Source organism: Rana temporaria, chromosome 8 (assembly GCF_905171775.1).
Source record: "Rana temporaria chromosome 8, aRanTem1.1, whole genome shotgun sequence".
Classification (NCBI taxonomy): domain Eukaryota; kingdom Metazoa; phylum Chordata; class Amphibia; order Anura; family Ranidae; genus Rana; species Rana temporaria.
In genome coordinates, this window is record NC_053496.1 from 74,470,614 (window position 1) to 74,488,479 (window position 17,866).

General features: G+C 45.8%; 1 protein-coding gene across 3 annotated transcripts in view; it reads right to left on the reverse strand.

Annotated features, from left to right (window-relative positions):
* The window catches only part of BICC1 (BicC family RNA binding protein 1), a 294,348-nt gene that overhangs the window by 171,413 nt on the left and 105,069 nt on the right, over positions 1-17,866 (reverse strand). The gene's annotated exons all lie outside the window — the stretch shown is intronic.

Here is a 17,866-nt window from a genome sequence, read left to right on the forward strand (position 1 = left end):
TTAAGTTTTGCCATAGATACTCACTAAATGTAGGCTTGGACTAGCTCTGCCTGCATGTTTAGCAGAAGTAGACCGATATGGGTTTTTCTCTGGCCGATGCAGATATTTAGAAATTGGGGCAGCTGATGGCCGATACAGGATGCAGATTTTTGTGGCCGGTATTTTAGGCCGATAAAAAAAAAAAAAAAACAGTGGCGGGTGGCACTGGTTGGCAGGCGACACTGGCGGGTGACACTGGCAGGTTTCACACTAAGCCGAGTCTAACTGTGTGAAACTAACAGAGGAGAGAGAAAGGATCTGTCAGCTCGATGTCGGGGGTGGGCAGGACCCAGCAGCTATATTACACCAGCCAATGGGATGGTATATGGGCGGCCGCTACATATACTAAAGCAGCCCAATCATTGGCTGGTGTAATTTAGCTGCTGGGTCCCGCCCACCCCTGACATCGAGCCGACAGCTCCTCCCTCTCTCCTCTGTAAATTACACCAACCAATGATTGAGCTGCTTTAAAAAAGGGGGCAGGCCACATACATGTAGCGGCCCACCCCCGACATCGAGCTGACAGCTCCTATCTCTCTCTCCTTTGTTACTTGTCTGTTTCACACTCAGCACAGCGCTTCATGCTGCCAGAGCCACGGAGTGTGGAGAAGGGAGGAGGAACAGCGGTCAGTGTAAAATATCTGCCTAATTTTGATAATAAATCGGCCAATGCCGATTTATCAAAAAGGGCCAAATATCGGCCGGCCGATATATCGGTCTACCTCCAAAGGTTTAGGGTTGTTGCCCTGCTAGAAGGTGAATCTCCGCCCCGATCTCATGTCTTTTGCAGACACAAACAGGTGTCCTAAAATTGCCCTGTATTTGGCTCCACCCATCTTCCACTCTGACCAGCTTTCCTGTCCTTGCTGAAAAAAGCATCCCCACAACATGGTGCTGCCACCACCATGTTGCACGGTGGGGGATAGGCAGTGTTAGTTTTCCACCACACATAGCGTTTTGCTTTTAGGCCAAAAATTAACATTTTGGTCTCATCTGATCAGGGCACCTTCCACATGTTTGCCGTTTCACATGGGACTGGTCGGTGAGTCAACAGTAGGTCAGAGGAGGAGCTGTTGTGAGAGACACAGATTACAGTTGCTCTTTAAAAATTATGATTTAAAGCAAGTTGTTTTAAAATCAAGCCTTTTTACTAGTATATTTAAATCATAAAAGTAGAAAATCGGCACGATTTAAATCAAATCCACCCTGGGATCCACGGTGAGTATAACAAGCATGCTTTACTGCATATACAGACTGATTTTACTGTTGTGTGTTTATTAACACCAAGCTCTAAACCCAACCAAAGGTTCGGGGGGATACTTTTAGCTCTTAAAATGATGTCCTAGGGAAAAAAAATAGTGCATTTAATTTTAGGTTCCAGTTGTTATTTTTGTTAACTACTAAACCTTTGTATGCTTTTAGAATATATGGATTTCTCTCATTTATAATGATCAGTCAAGGTTTTGACAGTTTCTACCTATACAACCCCAATGACCACACTGCTGCATAAGTCACTAAGATGATACTGAGAGTGAGGCAAGGATAAACATAACAGTCCTAAAGCAACAACATTAAAGATAAGCAATGGCAGCCAAGCCATGATCCCAGATGGATTTCCTCTGCTGATCACTACTATGTAGCTCAATTAACGGAATGCTCATGTACTCCCCTCTAGGTTCCCCATAAGCCAAAACAGGTCAACAGGCAGCTGTAGATATACACAAATCTCAATTGTTACTTAAAGTTCAGTTCAGCTCAAGCAAACCCCTTCCTGTCCCTTGACACTCTCAAAATTGGTACTTTGTGGGCCTAATTGACCAATAAGAGTCTCAGGAGATAATAGGGATGTGCCAAAGCAGGATACTTGCAAAAAACATTGAGATTGAAGTTTAGCTCTCTGGATCTACTAGTCATTTTGACTCAATATTTTCTTAATCTACACATGCCTGCAGGCTTAAATCCTAATCTGTATTAGTGTGCAGGCTGGTATCCATTCTGTGCCGGTGATATGGGGGGGGGGGGGGGGAGTGCCTTGCACTTTATTGAAAATGTCAAAGTGACATCTTAATAAAAGTTGATCTACTACAGTGGAGCTGCCAAGCTCCGACATCAAGTGAGCTCTGGTGCACCATACATCAAACAGCATTATGGTGTAAATGGGCCAAACAGGAAACAGGTGTTTTTCTAGCCTTGCCATGCTCGGGCATTGATCCTATGCAGAAAAACACCAGTCACCTCATTGTGAGAACAGACCCTATAAGTAACCCATGCTTGACAGTTTTTAAAACAGTGTACAAGGACACATCGAACTAGGTGCCAATGAAGCACCAACCTTTGTGACAGCATATAAAAAAATTGAAAGCCCCTTCAAAACATGAACAACATTATTATGGAATGTGTAAGACAGGGAACATGGAAAGTTTCTTTCAGAAACAAATCTTATATGAAAACATAAGGACGGAGCTTACATAATATTTATTGTTGCTGTAAGGGAGAGAGCAGCCCCAGTTACCATTTAACCAACATGGTTCAACATTTGAAGTTTATCGTAATTAATCACTGATCTGCTCTGAGCCGTTTATGTAGTGGAGCAGTGTGCATTTCATCAACTTCTATATCTAACGCAGACAAAAAGGAACAAAAAAAAAAATAACTTGCAGAAGTATGAAAGATTAGCATAGAATAATATAGAAGGTGCAAAAAAAAAAATAAGGTCTGCATTTCGTCACACAATGATGAGCTGTGTATTATACTCCCATCAGTTTTTTGTTTTGCATATGTTACTATAGTAATGACAAGTACACAAACTTGAGACAAGACAGGCCCAGGCTATACGTATATCATTTAAATAATTAAACACTCTGAAAGTTACAGAATGCCTCAGATTTGTGTATAAAGCATATTGAGTTTATGTAAAAGTTAGTTTACCAGGCACCTTCAGGGGGGAAGCCATGGTTCTGGAGCGCCCAGTGAGTTGTGTACCTACCACTTTGTTCTTCAACTCTAGAACTAGCCATAGCTTTGACTCCTGTATGATCTGACTGTATTACGTTATGATGGTACCACACACACACACAGCATACAATTATAAGGGTGTCCCAAAATTTTAAAACCATTTTGTACCTAGTTGTGTTGAACTACTATTCCAACAAAAAAGATTGTAATGCTAGCCCATACCTCCTCAGCTAATTCTAAAGCTCAAGAATCGTGCTACAAAATTTCTATCAAGATCCGACAGATTATTCCTGCATATTCCTGAAGGTATCCAATCTTTAGGCGGGCTGTGGACAGAAAGGTACCTTTTTACACTTTTGGTGGGACTGCCCCATTCTCCGATTGAGTGGATGTCTGCAATCTTCTCAATAAAGGTAACACCAGATTGTAGATGACCTGCTCCGTATGCTAATTAATGACACAAGTAGCCAGTGGGGTATTGCAAATGCTCGTTGATGACTCACCTCCTTAATGCTGGCAAATGTGTCATTATGATCCATTGGAAGTCCTCGGTTGAACCCACAGCCAAAGACGGGTTACCGAAGGTACAAGATATAATGGAAGCAGAGAAGTGGAGGGATCGGTGTGCGAACACCTATAAAATTTCCTTTGACTTGCATAAGCAAGTAACTCCCTGAGGTTTACTCGGATATGTACTGACCTTTACCACGCTCCCCCCAATTTTTCTTTTGTGTACTTCTTTAGCATCTTATTACAGTGGCTATAAAAAGTCTACGAGAGAGAGAGAGAGAGAGAGAGAGAGAGAGAGAGAGAGAGAGAGAGAGAGAGAGAGAGAGAGAGAGAGAGAGAGAGAGACACACACACATTTTTAGAACTTATTACACCTTTAATGTGCCCTATAAAACTGTACAACTCAATTGAAAAACAAAACTAAAATATTTTAGGGGAGAGGGTTCGGGGGGGGAGTAGAAATAAAAAAACTAAAATAATGTGGTTGCAGAAGCGTGCACACCCTCTTATAACTGGGGATGTAGCTGTGTTCTGATTTAAGCAATCACATTCAAACTCATGTTGAATAGGAGTCAATACACACTATCCATCATTTAAAATGCCTCCGATTAACCCCAAATAAAGCTCATCTGTTCTAGTAGGTCTTTCCTGACATTTTCTTAGTCGCATTCCTACAGCAAAAGCCATTTGAAAAGAAAAGAAGAGTGGGCAAATATTGTCAAGATGTGCCATGCTGATACTCATACCAAAGACACCAAATGACTTATGGTTATGTATAACTATAAAGACTTGTCATTATATTCATGTATAACTTAACTGCAGTCAACATTAGAATTCATTAACTGAATGTCTAAAGCCGTCTAAACTCCAAAACGTAGTTTTATCTATTTGGGAAAGTTTTGCCAATAAGATTACTTAAATATGAAGAAATACACTCATCATTGATATTGCTAGTTTTCACATTTTGTTAATGTAAACCTAAAATAAAAAAATTCAGTATATAGGGCATCATGCTTTACTGTTATACAAGGAGATTCTTACAGTAACAGAACCTTTTATACTGCAGGGATATGCAATTAGCGGACCTCCAGCTGTTGCAAAACTACACGTCCCATCATGCCTCTGCCTCTGGGTGTCATGCTTGTGGCTGTCAGAGTCTTGCTATGCCTCATGGGATTTGTAGTTCTGCAACATCTGGAGGTCCGCTAATTGCATATCCCCGTTTTATAGCAAGCTTGCAATTCTAAGTTATAAACTTAAAATTTGCAGCAGCATAGTCAGTCTTCTGTGTGCTCTGTTAGCGGCCTATCTGATAGACCCAATAGGCAGTCCAATAGCCAAATTAAGAAGTGCACACAGAAGACTGCTGTAGTGGCTTAGCATTGTCAGCCTGCAAAAAGAAAGTGGAGGTTATTGTCAAAATCTCCAAGTTGGAAACATTGTAACAGATTCACAAAAAAAAAACCTGCAAACTTTGCCCACAGTGATATTAAGGCCCCTTTCACACTGGGGCGTCGGCGGTAAAGCGCTGCTATTTTTGGCTGTTCTTTACTGTTGTATTTGGGGGGATATTCGGCCACTAGCGGGGCACTTTTAACCCCTGCTAGCAGCTAAGGGTAAAAACCACCGCAAGGCGCTGCTGCAGCAGCGGTACAGCCGCTGTGCCCATTGATTTCAATGGGCAGAAGCGGTATACACGGACACTGCCCCAAAGATGCTGCTAGCAGGACCTTTACCGGTCTGCTAGTGCAACGCTCCAGTGTAAAAGCCCTCAGGGCTTTCACACGGGAGAGACAGCAGCGGCTCTTTCAGGGCACCTTGCAGGCGCTATTTTTAGCGTTATAGCGCATGCAAAACGCCCCAGTGTGAAAGGAGTCTAAAGATAGCTTCACTTGTTGAGACAACATTCCTTTTGGGTGATCTTTTGTACATTGCATATAATTTTAAACTGTTGTAGATTCCTACCTTTTAATATTCTAAATTAGACGTTTTGTCTGTGTCTAAGCGCAAAGTGAATGGGAGTGATTATATATAGTTGTGCTCATAAGTTTACATACCCTAGCAGAATTAATGATTTCTTGGTCATTTTTCAGAGAATATCAATAACGTTTTTTCACTCATGGTTAGTGTTCGGTTGATCAATCAACTGATAAACCAATCACAAACAAGAAAAGACAATTCTTGCTTTTTATATAAAATTACAGCTCTGCAGACTGAAAAAAAAGGGTAATTTTTAATAACATTAAATTACATGTGTAGCACTTTTATATGCTATATTTTTTTGTTTGCAATGTTTCTCACCGCCCCATGAAAGAGGAGTTAACCTAAATTTCAGAGGCCAACTTAATCACCAAGTATACAACTACTTTACATTAAAATGGTTGCCTACATTCCAGTTCAAGGTGCCCTTTTTCTCTTGCATCATCCTATAGACCCACCTTTGCATCGGGTCCAGATCTAAAAGGGTTGCTGGTGTGGCTGTGCCCCCCAGGTTTCAGAGTGCTTCCCCTAATCTGCAAGTTGGAAAGGGACAATTGATAAAAGGGGGCGTTCTGATAGGGACATTTGATATACCTCTGATGGGGAGGGTTGATGTAAGAGGACTTTGATGGGGCAGTTGATTAAAGGAACACATTGATGGAAGCAATTTAAGTAAGGGGTCATTTTGATGCAGACAGTTAATGTCAGTGAATGCTCCGATAGAGAGGGGGACTGATGGGAACAACTCATGTAAGAGTGCACTCTTAATGGAGACCCTGATGTAAGGGGTGACCCCGATGTGGACCATGGACGTAAAGGGGGATGCTGAAGAACTCCTAATGTAGTCAAGGACTCCGATAGAGACGCTTGGTTTAAGGGGGCACAGACTAGTTAAAAATACTAATCCAATTACCCAATACATACTCTCATTGCTTATTCCAGTATCACGTGTATACTACCCATTGAGGATTATTTTTGGGTTGTGATTCATGGTAAAAAAAAAAAAAAGGAGCACCAACAGATTACTGGTTCAATTCATCCCTGCCGCACTGTGACAGACCATCAGTTACTCATTCACAGTGTGGGCATCATGTCCCCCTGACTTTACTACACCCCCAGATCAGGTTAGATCCAGCCTTGCTTTTGCATGCAGGGACTAGAGCTGCGTCTCCCTATGCTGTGTGCATCAATAACAACCCACAGTCTAGGATGGCAAGGCACTCCCCTGGCTCCTCCCTCACCAAGCTAACAGACCAACTTAAGGCTGTGTTGTCCGCTGTTCAAACGTTCCTGTGAAGACCAGATGTTCAGGGAAGCACCACTAAGAGCAGGAGCCAGCAGTGTTGAAAGATGTATACTGCAAGTGCTGAAGTAAGAATGTTAAAATAGTTAACTGGGGAATGTTTATTTCATTGTGCTCAATGGGTAAAATGTAAAAAGCTGAGGGTTCAATACTACTTTAAAGAAAGTGAGGCATAAGAGTGAAAAACGTAAAAAAAAAAAGAAAAAAAAAAAAGAAGAAAGTTTATATAGACCAATACACACTTTATTATGAAATTTGCTCCAACTTGGAAGTAGTGTATCTATAATATACCACAGAGTCACTTTAGTAATTATTTCAATTATGCTTGGTTTAGCAACGAGGCAGAATTCTTTGTGGAAGAGCCAGCCATAAAATAGCCACACTGCAGGTAGTTGGCATATTAAGTATGGACCTCAGACAGTTGAGGAAGTTGATTTTATCACAGTAAAACATGAAAATAATACATCCTATGTCTGGCACCCATGTTAATAAAGGCAGTGGTTCTGAAAAGCGCAGCAGGAGACTGGAAATAAAACAGACTGCCCTGCATTTGCAGTTATGCTGCTGGGTAGCTTTACAGATTTCAAACATAAGCTTTCAAGAACTTGTAGATATCTTCATAAGGTCTGATAAAATACAGGAACAAAAAAAACAAGAAAAGAAAAAAAAAAAAAACAGATTTTAAATCACAGAACAAAAGAATAAGCCTGAGCACACTACTTTCCCCAAACATATTTAATGGGCTTCTATAGGGTAGATTTGAACACTCAATCGAAGGATTGGGCTTCCAGGTTATTAAAGTGGAGCTTTGGGCAAATAATTTTTTTGGTTAGGTTCTCCGCCCCCGCCCCTCCCCCACCTCCCCATAAGTGGCAAATAGTTAGAGCTTTGCGTTTTTACTGCCGTCCCCCAGTGGGTGGGATTTCCACTTTTTTCTCTATGCGGATGAAAGTCTTTGGTTCCAAGTGTCAGGAGTTCTAATTTAAAATGTAAAATACAGCGTCCTTAATACATACCTCTCTAGGCAAGCTATAATATAGCATGCTTTTTTTTTTTTATTGGCCATTAGACAGAATACCTGGTAATCCTGGTATTGAAACAAAATAGCTTTCTGTGTTGTCCTGACAATTTGTTGCATCATCAACTTGAAGGCTATATTCTTTACTGGGAATAGCTGGATGTTGTATAGATGCGTGACATGCCTAAAGTCCTGGTTTCAGCCATGGCATCACTGGCTTTCTCCCTGGTGTGGAGTGTTGTGCTCGCCCCCTACCTTGGGCTACAGGAGAGTCAGGACGCTCTACATTGCAGATAGAGAAAGGAGCTGTGTGTTAGTGGGCGTCGTGACTCTCCTTTAGTCCAAGGAAGGGGGCGAGCACGACACCAGGGAGAAAGCCTTGCATTACTGTGTAGTTACAGACAGAAGAACAGGAAGTGAGGATTTCTCAGAAGAAATAAGGACATTTAAAAGCAAAAATTAAAGAATGAGGTAAGTGATGGAGGACTGCACTAAGGTAAAGGAAGCTATTTAGGGAAAAAAAAGTTGTAACTTTACAACCCCTTTAAGCAAGGGAGAGTTATAACGCGTCAGGTTTTTGTTTTTGTCAAACTGTGTCCTATTGCAGAGATTTTCCTTCACATCTGTCCCAAAGCCGAAATAAAGTGAGAGGACTTGCTCCACCGTGAGTATGCACCATCGGAGAAATTCCGATGCATTCCATCAGAGTTTAGATATAGAACATGTTCTATTTTACTCCAATGGAATTCCATCGGAATTCTGATGTGAGTTTGGCGGGGTAAAAGACCAATCATGTGTACGGGGCATAAATCCCTCTAAAAATGAGGGAATCCCAGGGGGAGCACCAGAACCAGTGTCCCGGCTGAAATATTTCCCCCTCTGTCAAAACAGTGTAGGCCCATCAATAGAGGGTGCAAGGGTGCCGCCTCCCCATCCATGCATTTGGCGCCCTGCCATACCAGGGCACCGGAATATGGATTCCAATGGAGGGTGTTTTTTTTTTTTTTAAAGAATCAGATTGAAGCCAGAGGCTCTAATTGGCTTCAAAAAAGGTTGGCCTCCGAGCACAGAGCATTGCGCTCCGAGCCCACCCAGTTTGACGATAGCTAATTAATTGTCTCCATTTTCATACTAAAGTTACACCCTGCCAAACAGAAGGCAGGTCGTAAAACCAGTTACCCCATTGGCCAAAGTGTCACGCTTTTGTGGAAGAGAAGACACACAGTGAAGGAAACTGAAGGAGCGTACAGCGGAGCCGCAGGAGAGGAAGATCTGAAATGAGGGGAAGCTTTGCCGATTTTACCATCCAATCATGTGCAAGCTAAAATGTTTTGTTTTTTCCCCCCCCCCCCTTGTATGTCCCCCTTAGATCTACAGCAAGTGCACTTTTAGTGCAAAATAGATTTGCCTTTCGTAAAAAAAACAACCAAGGTATATATAAGTTTTTAATTATTCCCTGCTTTATATAAAACACAACATTCAAGTGGATGGGAACCTCTGTGCATATTGAGTAGAGTATATACTCCTCATCACCTTTCATGGTGCAAGGTGCTTATCTCCATTCTCTACGTCACATGCGAGATTCTCACATATATATGGAGTAGTATATACTCTACTCAATTTACGAACAGAGGTTCCCATCCACTTGAATGCTTTGTGCACCTGCGCGCAGCCTGCAGTTTGTCCGCCTCAGCTCCTGGGACAGGCTACTATACGGTACCGATACCAAGCATTTGCCCGAGTACTTGTACTTGGGCAAATGCTGCCGATGCTTCACCCGATACTTGTACGGTCGGCTGTGATCAGTGCGTGGGGAAGTTACAAGCACCGATCACCGCTGACTGTCCCGTGTCCTCCTCCAGCCCCCCTCCGTTTCGCTGCAGTCCGTCTCCCTGCCTCCATGTCCCCCGCCGTGTTCCTCTCTCCCTCAGTGTATCCCGCCGTGTATCTCTCCACTTCCGTGCTCCTCCTCCACCCCCTGGAATTGTCAGGATGGAGAGCGGGGTAGGAGTCGGTAAATCTGTCTCCTTACTGCTCCGAATGTACAGAGTCAGTGATCACTGACTGTCCATTCACACAACTGAAACATCGTAACCTGTGATTACAATGTTTCAGTTTATGAATGAAGAGAAGACGCCGTCTTCTCTCCTTTCATTTTCAGCGCAGCTGATGCTGCTGAGAAAGGGACAGGGGAACATGTGTCCCTAGTCCCTTTCCCTGTCTCAAAGGGGAGATGTCAGAGGTCTGTTAAGACCCCTGATATCTCACCAAAGCCCCCCAACAGGGCTGAAAAAAAAATGGATTGTAGAAAAAAAAAAAAAAAAAAACGACACCGACACAGTCCACCCCCCCCCCCCTTAAAAAAGAAAGCATTCTAAAAAATAAATTGTAAAAAAATTTTTTTTTTTTTAAAGAGAATAAAAAAAATAAAAAAAATACTACTACTGACATATATGCCGCTGTCACATGAGATAAAAAAAAAAAAAATGATAAAATCGGTATTGGCGAGTACTTGTAACGGTACTTGTACTCGGTCTTAAAAAAAAGTGGTATCGGGACAACCTTACCACATACATATTACTACTTTTGAGATTTTTTATTTAAATTTATTGGTCTTTTTAGACAGACGCATTCACCCCTGAAGAGTACCATGAAACGCGTCAGTCCTTATGAAATGCGGTCATGACTTTAAACCATTATGTTTTTTACATCCTCATGGTTTTAACCACCATTACCTTCATACTGAATACATGGAGCACCATACTTTAACCACCAGCTTGTGTTTTGACACCAATGCAATATATGCGTTTACATATATCCAATGTATGCATGGTTGATTGAGGGATCGGACGCTGTGACGGTATCGGTATGATATCCCCGTCAACGTTCCCTTCTTCCCATAACGAAAATCACCCCAATCTTCCACGAGGAGGGATATCCCTGGAATCGCCCAGAAAGCCACACATGAGACCAGCTTACTGCTTGAACAACACAGCCTTTAATGGTTTTTCTTCTCAGCTTTTTATACAGTCCAAGACATTGAAGCAACAATGAAATCTCCACCCAACCCAATCACACACTAAGGCTAATTACTAAAACATTCCAGACAGGTCGGCACCGACCGACAATTATCATGTCTAATCACTGCACATTCCTTACACAACAAACCACCTTCACACACTTGAGTTTCCTAAGCAGACGTTTCGTCTGCTTCCAGTTTGACACCTATTAACACCTCTGAGAATCACTAGGTTGTAGACAGGGTTATCACACAATTAAAGGCCTTTCAAAAGCTAGCCTTATTTAACATATGAACAGTCCTTACAGAGAGAGATGAATCACACATAAAACACCTGTTACCTGTAACCAACAGCATTAAGTTAGCAGGGAGAGCATTAGACTGAAGCATATAGGCAATTGCATCACAATGGCCCCCCCTTTTCTCCCTGCTCCGGCAAACCCGGTTGGACCTTCCCTGGTCCAGTAGGGTTGACGGGTTCAGAGCTTTTAGTCCGAGGTTAACTCCGTTTGGCGTGACTGACCTCCCTTGGCAACTGCTTCAGACTCAGGTATGCCACCGGGTCTTCAGATCACACGTCAGTCAGTCCCCAAGTCTTTGTGCGATCTGCAAAGTCACCAGAAGTCAGTGTGAAGATGGCGAATGGGTCTGTGCGCCGCCATCTAGGTGTCCCGCTATGGGAGGGGCAGGTTATGGCTCTGAAGTGACAATCACAGGAGATTCATAAAAAGAAAAAGTTATATTTGTTGAAGTGCTGTAGCACTGGTGCTCAGAGTCCGGGGGGGGGGGGGGGGGGGGAGAGAGGGGACTCAGAGCCCCATAAGGTCAACCACCCCCTGCTCCCTCCGCAGCCGCCGGTTCTCCTCTTTGAGCTTTTCCAGCTCCATCTCCAGTTCATGGAGCCTGGGGGGGTCAGCCCGCTGTGACCTCAGGTGGTTGTTCTCCTCCTCCATGCGGCTTATGCACTCCTCCAGCTCTATGTACTCACGGATCAGATCCTGCTTGCTCATGTCCTGCAGGCTTTCAACGTGGTCCTTCATCATCAGGAACTGGGTGGTGGTGTAAGGGGCCACCGGTGGGTCCTTGGCGAACATCTCGGCCTGCATCTGGGGCGCCCGCTGCGATTCCATCTCCTCCAGTCGCTTCTTCTCCTCCCAGGTCCGCTGGTTATATGACTTCCAGGACCTCTTCTTCTTGGAGGGTAGCTGGCGGTGCCTCTTTCTGCCCAGCTCCCTCCAAGGCCCCTCCGGCTCATGGCTGTCGCCCATGACCAGCTGACAATGGTGTTCCCTGTTGTCCGTAATAACAGATTGTACCATGAGGGCTTCGTAAGGGGTGCCCAATGGTTCTTCCTGACCCAGCTCCTGGGGATCCCAAGCCGAGTCTACACAATGGGCTGCTGCTGGTGGGCGGTACCCAGGTTGAGACCAATTTGACCTGGTGTTGTCATTCATGGGGCAATTCTGCTTGAAGTGACCCAACTGTTTGCACCGGAAGCAGCGTTGTTCGTTGTCCTCCTGGCGTGGGTAGCGAGGGCTATATGTCATCGGTCTGTTAGGCGGTTGGTATCTAGCGGCTGGTGGGTGTGAGGACGCCATTGGTTGTGGGGGTTGTACCCGTGGTGTGACCTGGTTTGTCTTGCGAGTATCCGCATATTCATCCGCCAACTTCGCGGCCTCTGGTAGAGTCATGGGCCTGCGATCTCTCACCCAATCCTTGACGTCCGTCTGGATGTGATTGTAAAATTGCTCCAGGAGCATTAGTTGCAAAATGTCCTCTGCGGTGGTGGCCTGGCTGCTGTTAGCCCAGTTAGAGGCCGACCGGGACAATTGGCATGCCCATTCCGCATAAGAGTCTTTCGTGGTTTTGCGTGAGTCCCTGAACTTCTGTCGGTGGGACTCTGGGGTTACTGCATAACGAGCCAGGAGCACTTCTTTAACCCGGGCGTAGCTATGAATATCCTGATCTGGCACGGTCCGGAAAGCATCAGAAGCTTTGCCTGACAGTTTGCCTGACAATATTGCAACCCAGTCTCCTCTAGCTATTCGGTGCAGGTTACATTGTCGCTCAAAATCCGCCAGGAAGTTATCAATCTCACAGTCCTTTTCATCAAAAGCTTTAAAAGCGCTAAACGGAATCTTCCTTGCGTCTGCTGTGCTGTACTCACTGTTCGTAGAAGGTGCGGCTGCTTGTTGGACTGCTGCCAGTTTTAACTGTAGCTCTGCGTCCCTTATTTGTTTATCCTTCTGTAGTTCTGCGTCCCTTATTTCTTTAGCCTCCTGTAGCTCTGCGTCCCTTATTTGTTTAGCCTTCTGTAGCTCTGCGTTTACTAACATGTCCATCACTTTCAGTACCACATCTGGCGTTGGGTTCGGGCCGAACCACGCTAGCTTCTCTCTCATTAGCTTGTTGGCTGGCGATTCCTCCTCCTGAATCACTGGTGTCTCCATCTCTTGTACTGCTGGCGTTGCTGCAATCCCGTCCTCCTGGTCTAGCTCCATTGATTCTGCTATGATGACCCGCTTGGTTTTGTTGCTAGCAATCCTTCCACGAACTTCCAGTAGTTCTTCCAGTGTCTGCTTGGAATCCGGGTGTGAAGGGGAATAGAAGGGAAAAATCCCACCGCTACCAACCAATTGTGACGGTATCGGTATGATATCCCCGTCAACGTTCCCTTCTTCCCATAACGAAAATCACCCCAATCTTCCACGAGGAGGGATATCCCTGGAATCGCCCAGAAAGCCACACATGAGACCAGCTTACTGCTTGAACAACACAGCCTTTAATGGTTTTTCTTCTCAGCTTTTTATACAGTCCAAGACATTGAAGCAACAATGAAATCTCCACCCAACCCAATCACACACTAAGGCTAATTACTAAAACATTCCAGACAGGTCGGCACCGACCGACAATTATCATGTCTAATCACTGCACATTCCTTACACAACAAACCACCTTCACACACTTGAGTTTCCTAAGCAGACGTTTCGTCTGCTTCCAGTTTGACACCTATTAACACCTCTGAGAATCACTAGGTTGTAGACAGGGTTATCACACAATTAAAGGCCTTTCAAAAGCTAGCCTTATTTAACATATGAACAGTCCTTACAGAGAGAGATGAATCACACATAAAACACCTGTTACCTGTAACCAACAGCATTAAGTTAGCAGGGAGAGCATTAGACTGAAGCATATAGGCAATTGCATCACAGACGCCATCAAAAGATGGATGGGGCTCAATTTCCTTCTGCTTAACCAGGCCAAAACAGAGGGGCTGCGGTCCGGCAACATTCCGGGAGAGTTTTGGGTGTTATGGCCTGACGAAGGTGGGGAGTTCCCTAAATCTGCATCTACGGTGAGGACGCTGGGTGTCCACATTGATGAGGGCCTAACCCTGGGACCACGCGTGGACCAGGTGGTCAAAACTTGCCACTTTAAAATGCATCTGTTTCACCGCTATTCTGCCCTGACTGATCAGGCCAGGATCGCTGTGGTATGCGCTCTCATCCTTCCGCATCTGGACTACTCTACAGAAAGTCCAGAATCAAGCGGTAAGGTTAGCCCTCAATCTAAGAGGCCACTGCCCGACCTCTGGGCACCAGGCAGCCCTTCATTGTCTGCCTGTGGGGCAGCGGATTAGATTCAAGGTTTTAATCTAATGCCCTGTACACATGATCGGTCCATCTGATGAAAACGGACTGATGGGTTTTTTCATCAGTTATCCGAGGAAGCTGACTGATGATCAGTCGTGCCTACACACCATCGGTTTAAAAAACGATCGTGTCAGAACGCGGTCATGTAAACCACGAACGACGGCACTATAAAGGGGATGTTCAAATCCAATGGTGCCACCCTTGGGGCTGCTTTAGCCGATTTTGTGTTAGTAAAAGATGATTCGCGCTTTTCTGTCTGTTAGAGCGTGATGAATGTGCTAGCTCCATAACGAATGCTAGTTTTACCAGAACGAGCGCTCCCGTCCCATAATTTAGTCTGAGCATGCGTGGATTTTTAACCGATGGACGTGCCTACAGACAATCGTTTTTTTTTTTTCTATCGGTTAGTTAACCATCAGATAATTTTAAAACAAGTTCCTAGTTTTTTTAACCCATGGTTAAAAAAACGATGGGGCCCACACACGATCGGTTAGTCTGATGAAAACGATCCATCAGACCGTTTCCAGACAAACCGATCATGTGTACGTGGCATTAGTTTTTAAGGCGTTCAATAAACTAGGTCCTACTTGCCTCCAGGCGAAATTGACAAGACATCTCACTGGCCGTTCATTGAGAGCGGCCACTCAATTCCGCCTGGAGGTCCCAAAGTTTAGATTAAAGAAGTGGGGGGGCAGAGTATTCTCGAGGTTGGGACCTAGAGAGTGGAACCTCCTGCCGTTGGCTCTCAGGCAGACCTCGGACCTGCTCCAGTTCCGGAAGGGACTGAAAACCCTTTTGTGGACCGAGGCTGGGTATATGGCTGTGCGACAGGGGGTGGAAACTGACTGGTTCTTTCTTCTTGGGGCTCTTTTACTTTTTTTATCTGATATACGCTATTGCTTTTTAATGTTTTAATGTTTTTCTGTTTTAACGGCTTTGCCGTCTGATTTTATTGTTATTGTATGTACGGCACTTGATCCCGTCGCCGGGTAGCGTTTTGATACTTATGTGATTTAACGCTTAACAAAAATATTCAACAATAAACAATCCATGTTCTGTATACAATTTTACTCTGCATGTTTGTATAATGCGTTAGATATACCCTTTGATAATAAATACTTTTATACTGCTACACAATATGGTCTGTCATATGCTTTATATAAAGTCCCAAACTTTTCCTCCTATAAACATAAGAACACTTCACTCATCAGGCCAGCTACAGCCAAATCAGGCAATGGTCTTGTGCCCATGGGCCCTTCCATGCAACTCCTAATGAATCATTAAGCACTCAAGGGGGTAATAATAAGGCGCAGGCAGGCAGGCAGGCTCCCCCCCCCCGTTTTAAATTAAAATACTCAGGCACTCAGACACTTTTGGGCCTTTGACCTCTTATACAAAATATGTATATTTACTTAATGCAAAAATGCATACAGTAGGTGAACCCGATTTTGTGTCAATCTCGCTCTCTTTCTCGGCGAGATTGAGCACCTACGAGCCCCATCGCGGGAGCCAGCGCCGAGCTGGCTTGCCGCGATGGAGACAGAGCCGTCATAGAAGCGACGGGAGATCCGACTTGGATTCCCGCCAATTCTACACGTGTGCGGCGTTTGTTATGAATCCTGAGGGGGAAGTCCCCGCCGGATTTTAAATAAAAATCCGGCATGGGTCCCCCCCTCAGGAGCATACCGGCACCCTTAGGTCTGTTATGGGTTGTAAGGAGAGCCCCCCTACGCCGAAAAAAACGGCGTAGGGGGTCCCCCTACGATCCATACCAGACCCGTATCCAAAGCACGCTACCCGGCCAGCCAGGAAGGGAGTGGGGACGAGCGAGCGCCCCCCTCCTGAGCCGTACCAGGCTGCATGCCCTCAACATGGGGGGGTTGGGTGCTCTGGGGCAGGGGGGCGCACTGCGGCCCCCCCACCTCAGAGCACCCTGTCCCCATGTTGATGAGGACAGGGCCCCTTCCCGACAACCCTGGCCGTTGGTTGTCGGGGTATGCGGGCGGGAGGCTTATCGGAATCTGGGAGCCCCCTTTAATAAGGGGGCCCCAGATACCGGCCCCCCACCCTAAGTGAATGAGTATGGGGTACATCGTACCCCTACCCATTCACCTGCAAGAAAAGTGGTAAAAACACAAATAAACCACACAGTGTATTAAAATATTTTATTAGTCTGCTCCGGAGGCCGCCCCCTGTCTTCTTTATTAGCTCTTTTACCAGGGGGGGCTTCTTCTTTGACGTCTTCGGGTGGGTGGGGGATGCCGTCTGGTTCTCTTCCACCGCCGGGGGGGGTGGCTTTTAAAAAAGCCCCCACCCCCCCGGCGGGTTTCCTCCGGCGTCTTCGGCGGGGCTCTTCTTCTTCCGCTATCCCGACGGGTCTTCTCCGCTATCCGGGGGGTCTCGCCGCTCTCCGCTGTTGACTCGTCGCACCCCGGTTCTTCGTCTCGCAGTCCGGTCCCTTCTTCCGTGCTCTACGTCTTCTTCCGCGCTGTGACGTCATGTTCTTCACTTCTCTTCTTCTCCCGATGTTGACTCGCCGGTCCTCCTCGCTGAAATGACGGATGCGCGCCTTGCATCGGACCTATATAGGCCTCACAGTCCCATCATGCTCTGTACCTACCCATGTGATACCTACCACGTGGTAGGTATCACATGGGTAGGTACAGAGCATGATGGGACTGTGAGGCCTATATAGGTCCGATGCAAGGCGCGCATCCGTCATTTCAGCGAGGAGGACCGGCGAGTCAACATCGGGAGAAGAAGAGAAGTGAAGAATATGACGTCACAGCGCGGAAGAAGACGTACAGCACGGAAGAAGGGACCGGACTGCGAGACGAAGAACCGGGGTGCGACGAGTCAACAGCGGAGAGCGGCGAGACCCCCCGGATAGCGGAGAAGACCCGTCGGGATAGCGGAAGAAGAAGAGCCCCGCCGAAGACGCCGGAGGAAACCCGCCGGGGGGGTGGGGGCTTTTTTAAAAGCCACCCCCCCCGGCGGTGGAAGAGAACCAGACGGCAGCCCCCACCCACCCGAAGACGTCAAAGAAGAAGCCCCCCGTGGTAAAAGAGCTAATAAAGAAGACGGGGGGCGGCCTCCGGAGCAGACTAATAAAATATTTTAATACACTGTGTGGTTTATTTGTGTTTTTACCACTTTTCTTGCAGGTGAATGGGTAGGGGTACGATGTACCCCATACTCATTCACTTAGGGTGGGGGGCCGGTATCTGGGGGCCCCCTTATTAAAGGGGGCTCCCAGATTCCGATAAGCCTCCCGCCCGCATACCCCGACAACCAACGGCCAGGGTTGTCGGGAAGGGGCCCTGTCCTCATCAACATGGGGACAGGGTGCTCTGAGGTGGGGGGGCCGCAGTGCGCCCCCCAGAGCACCC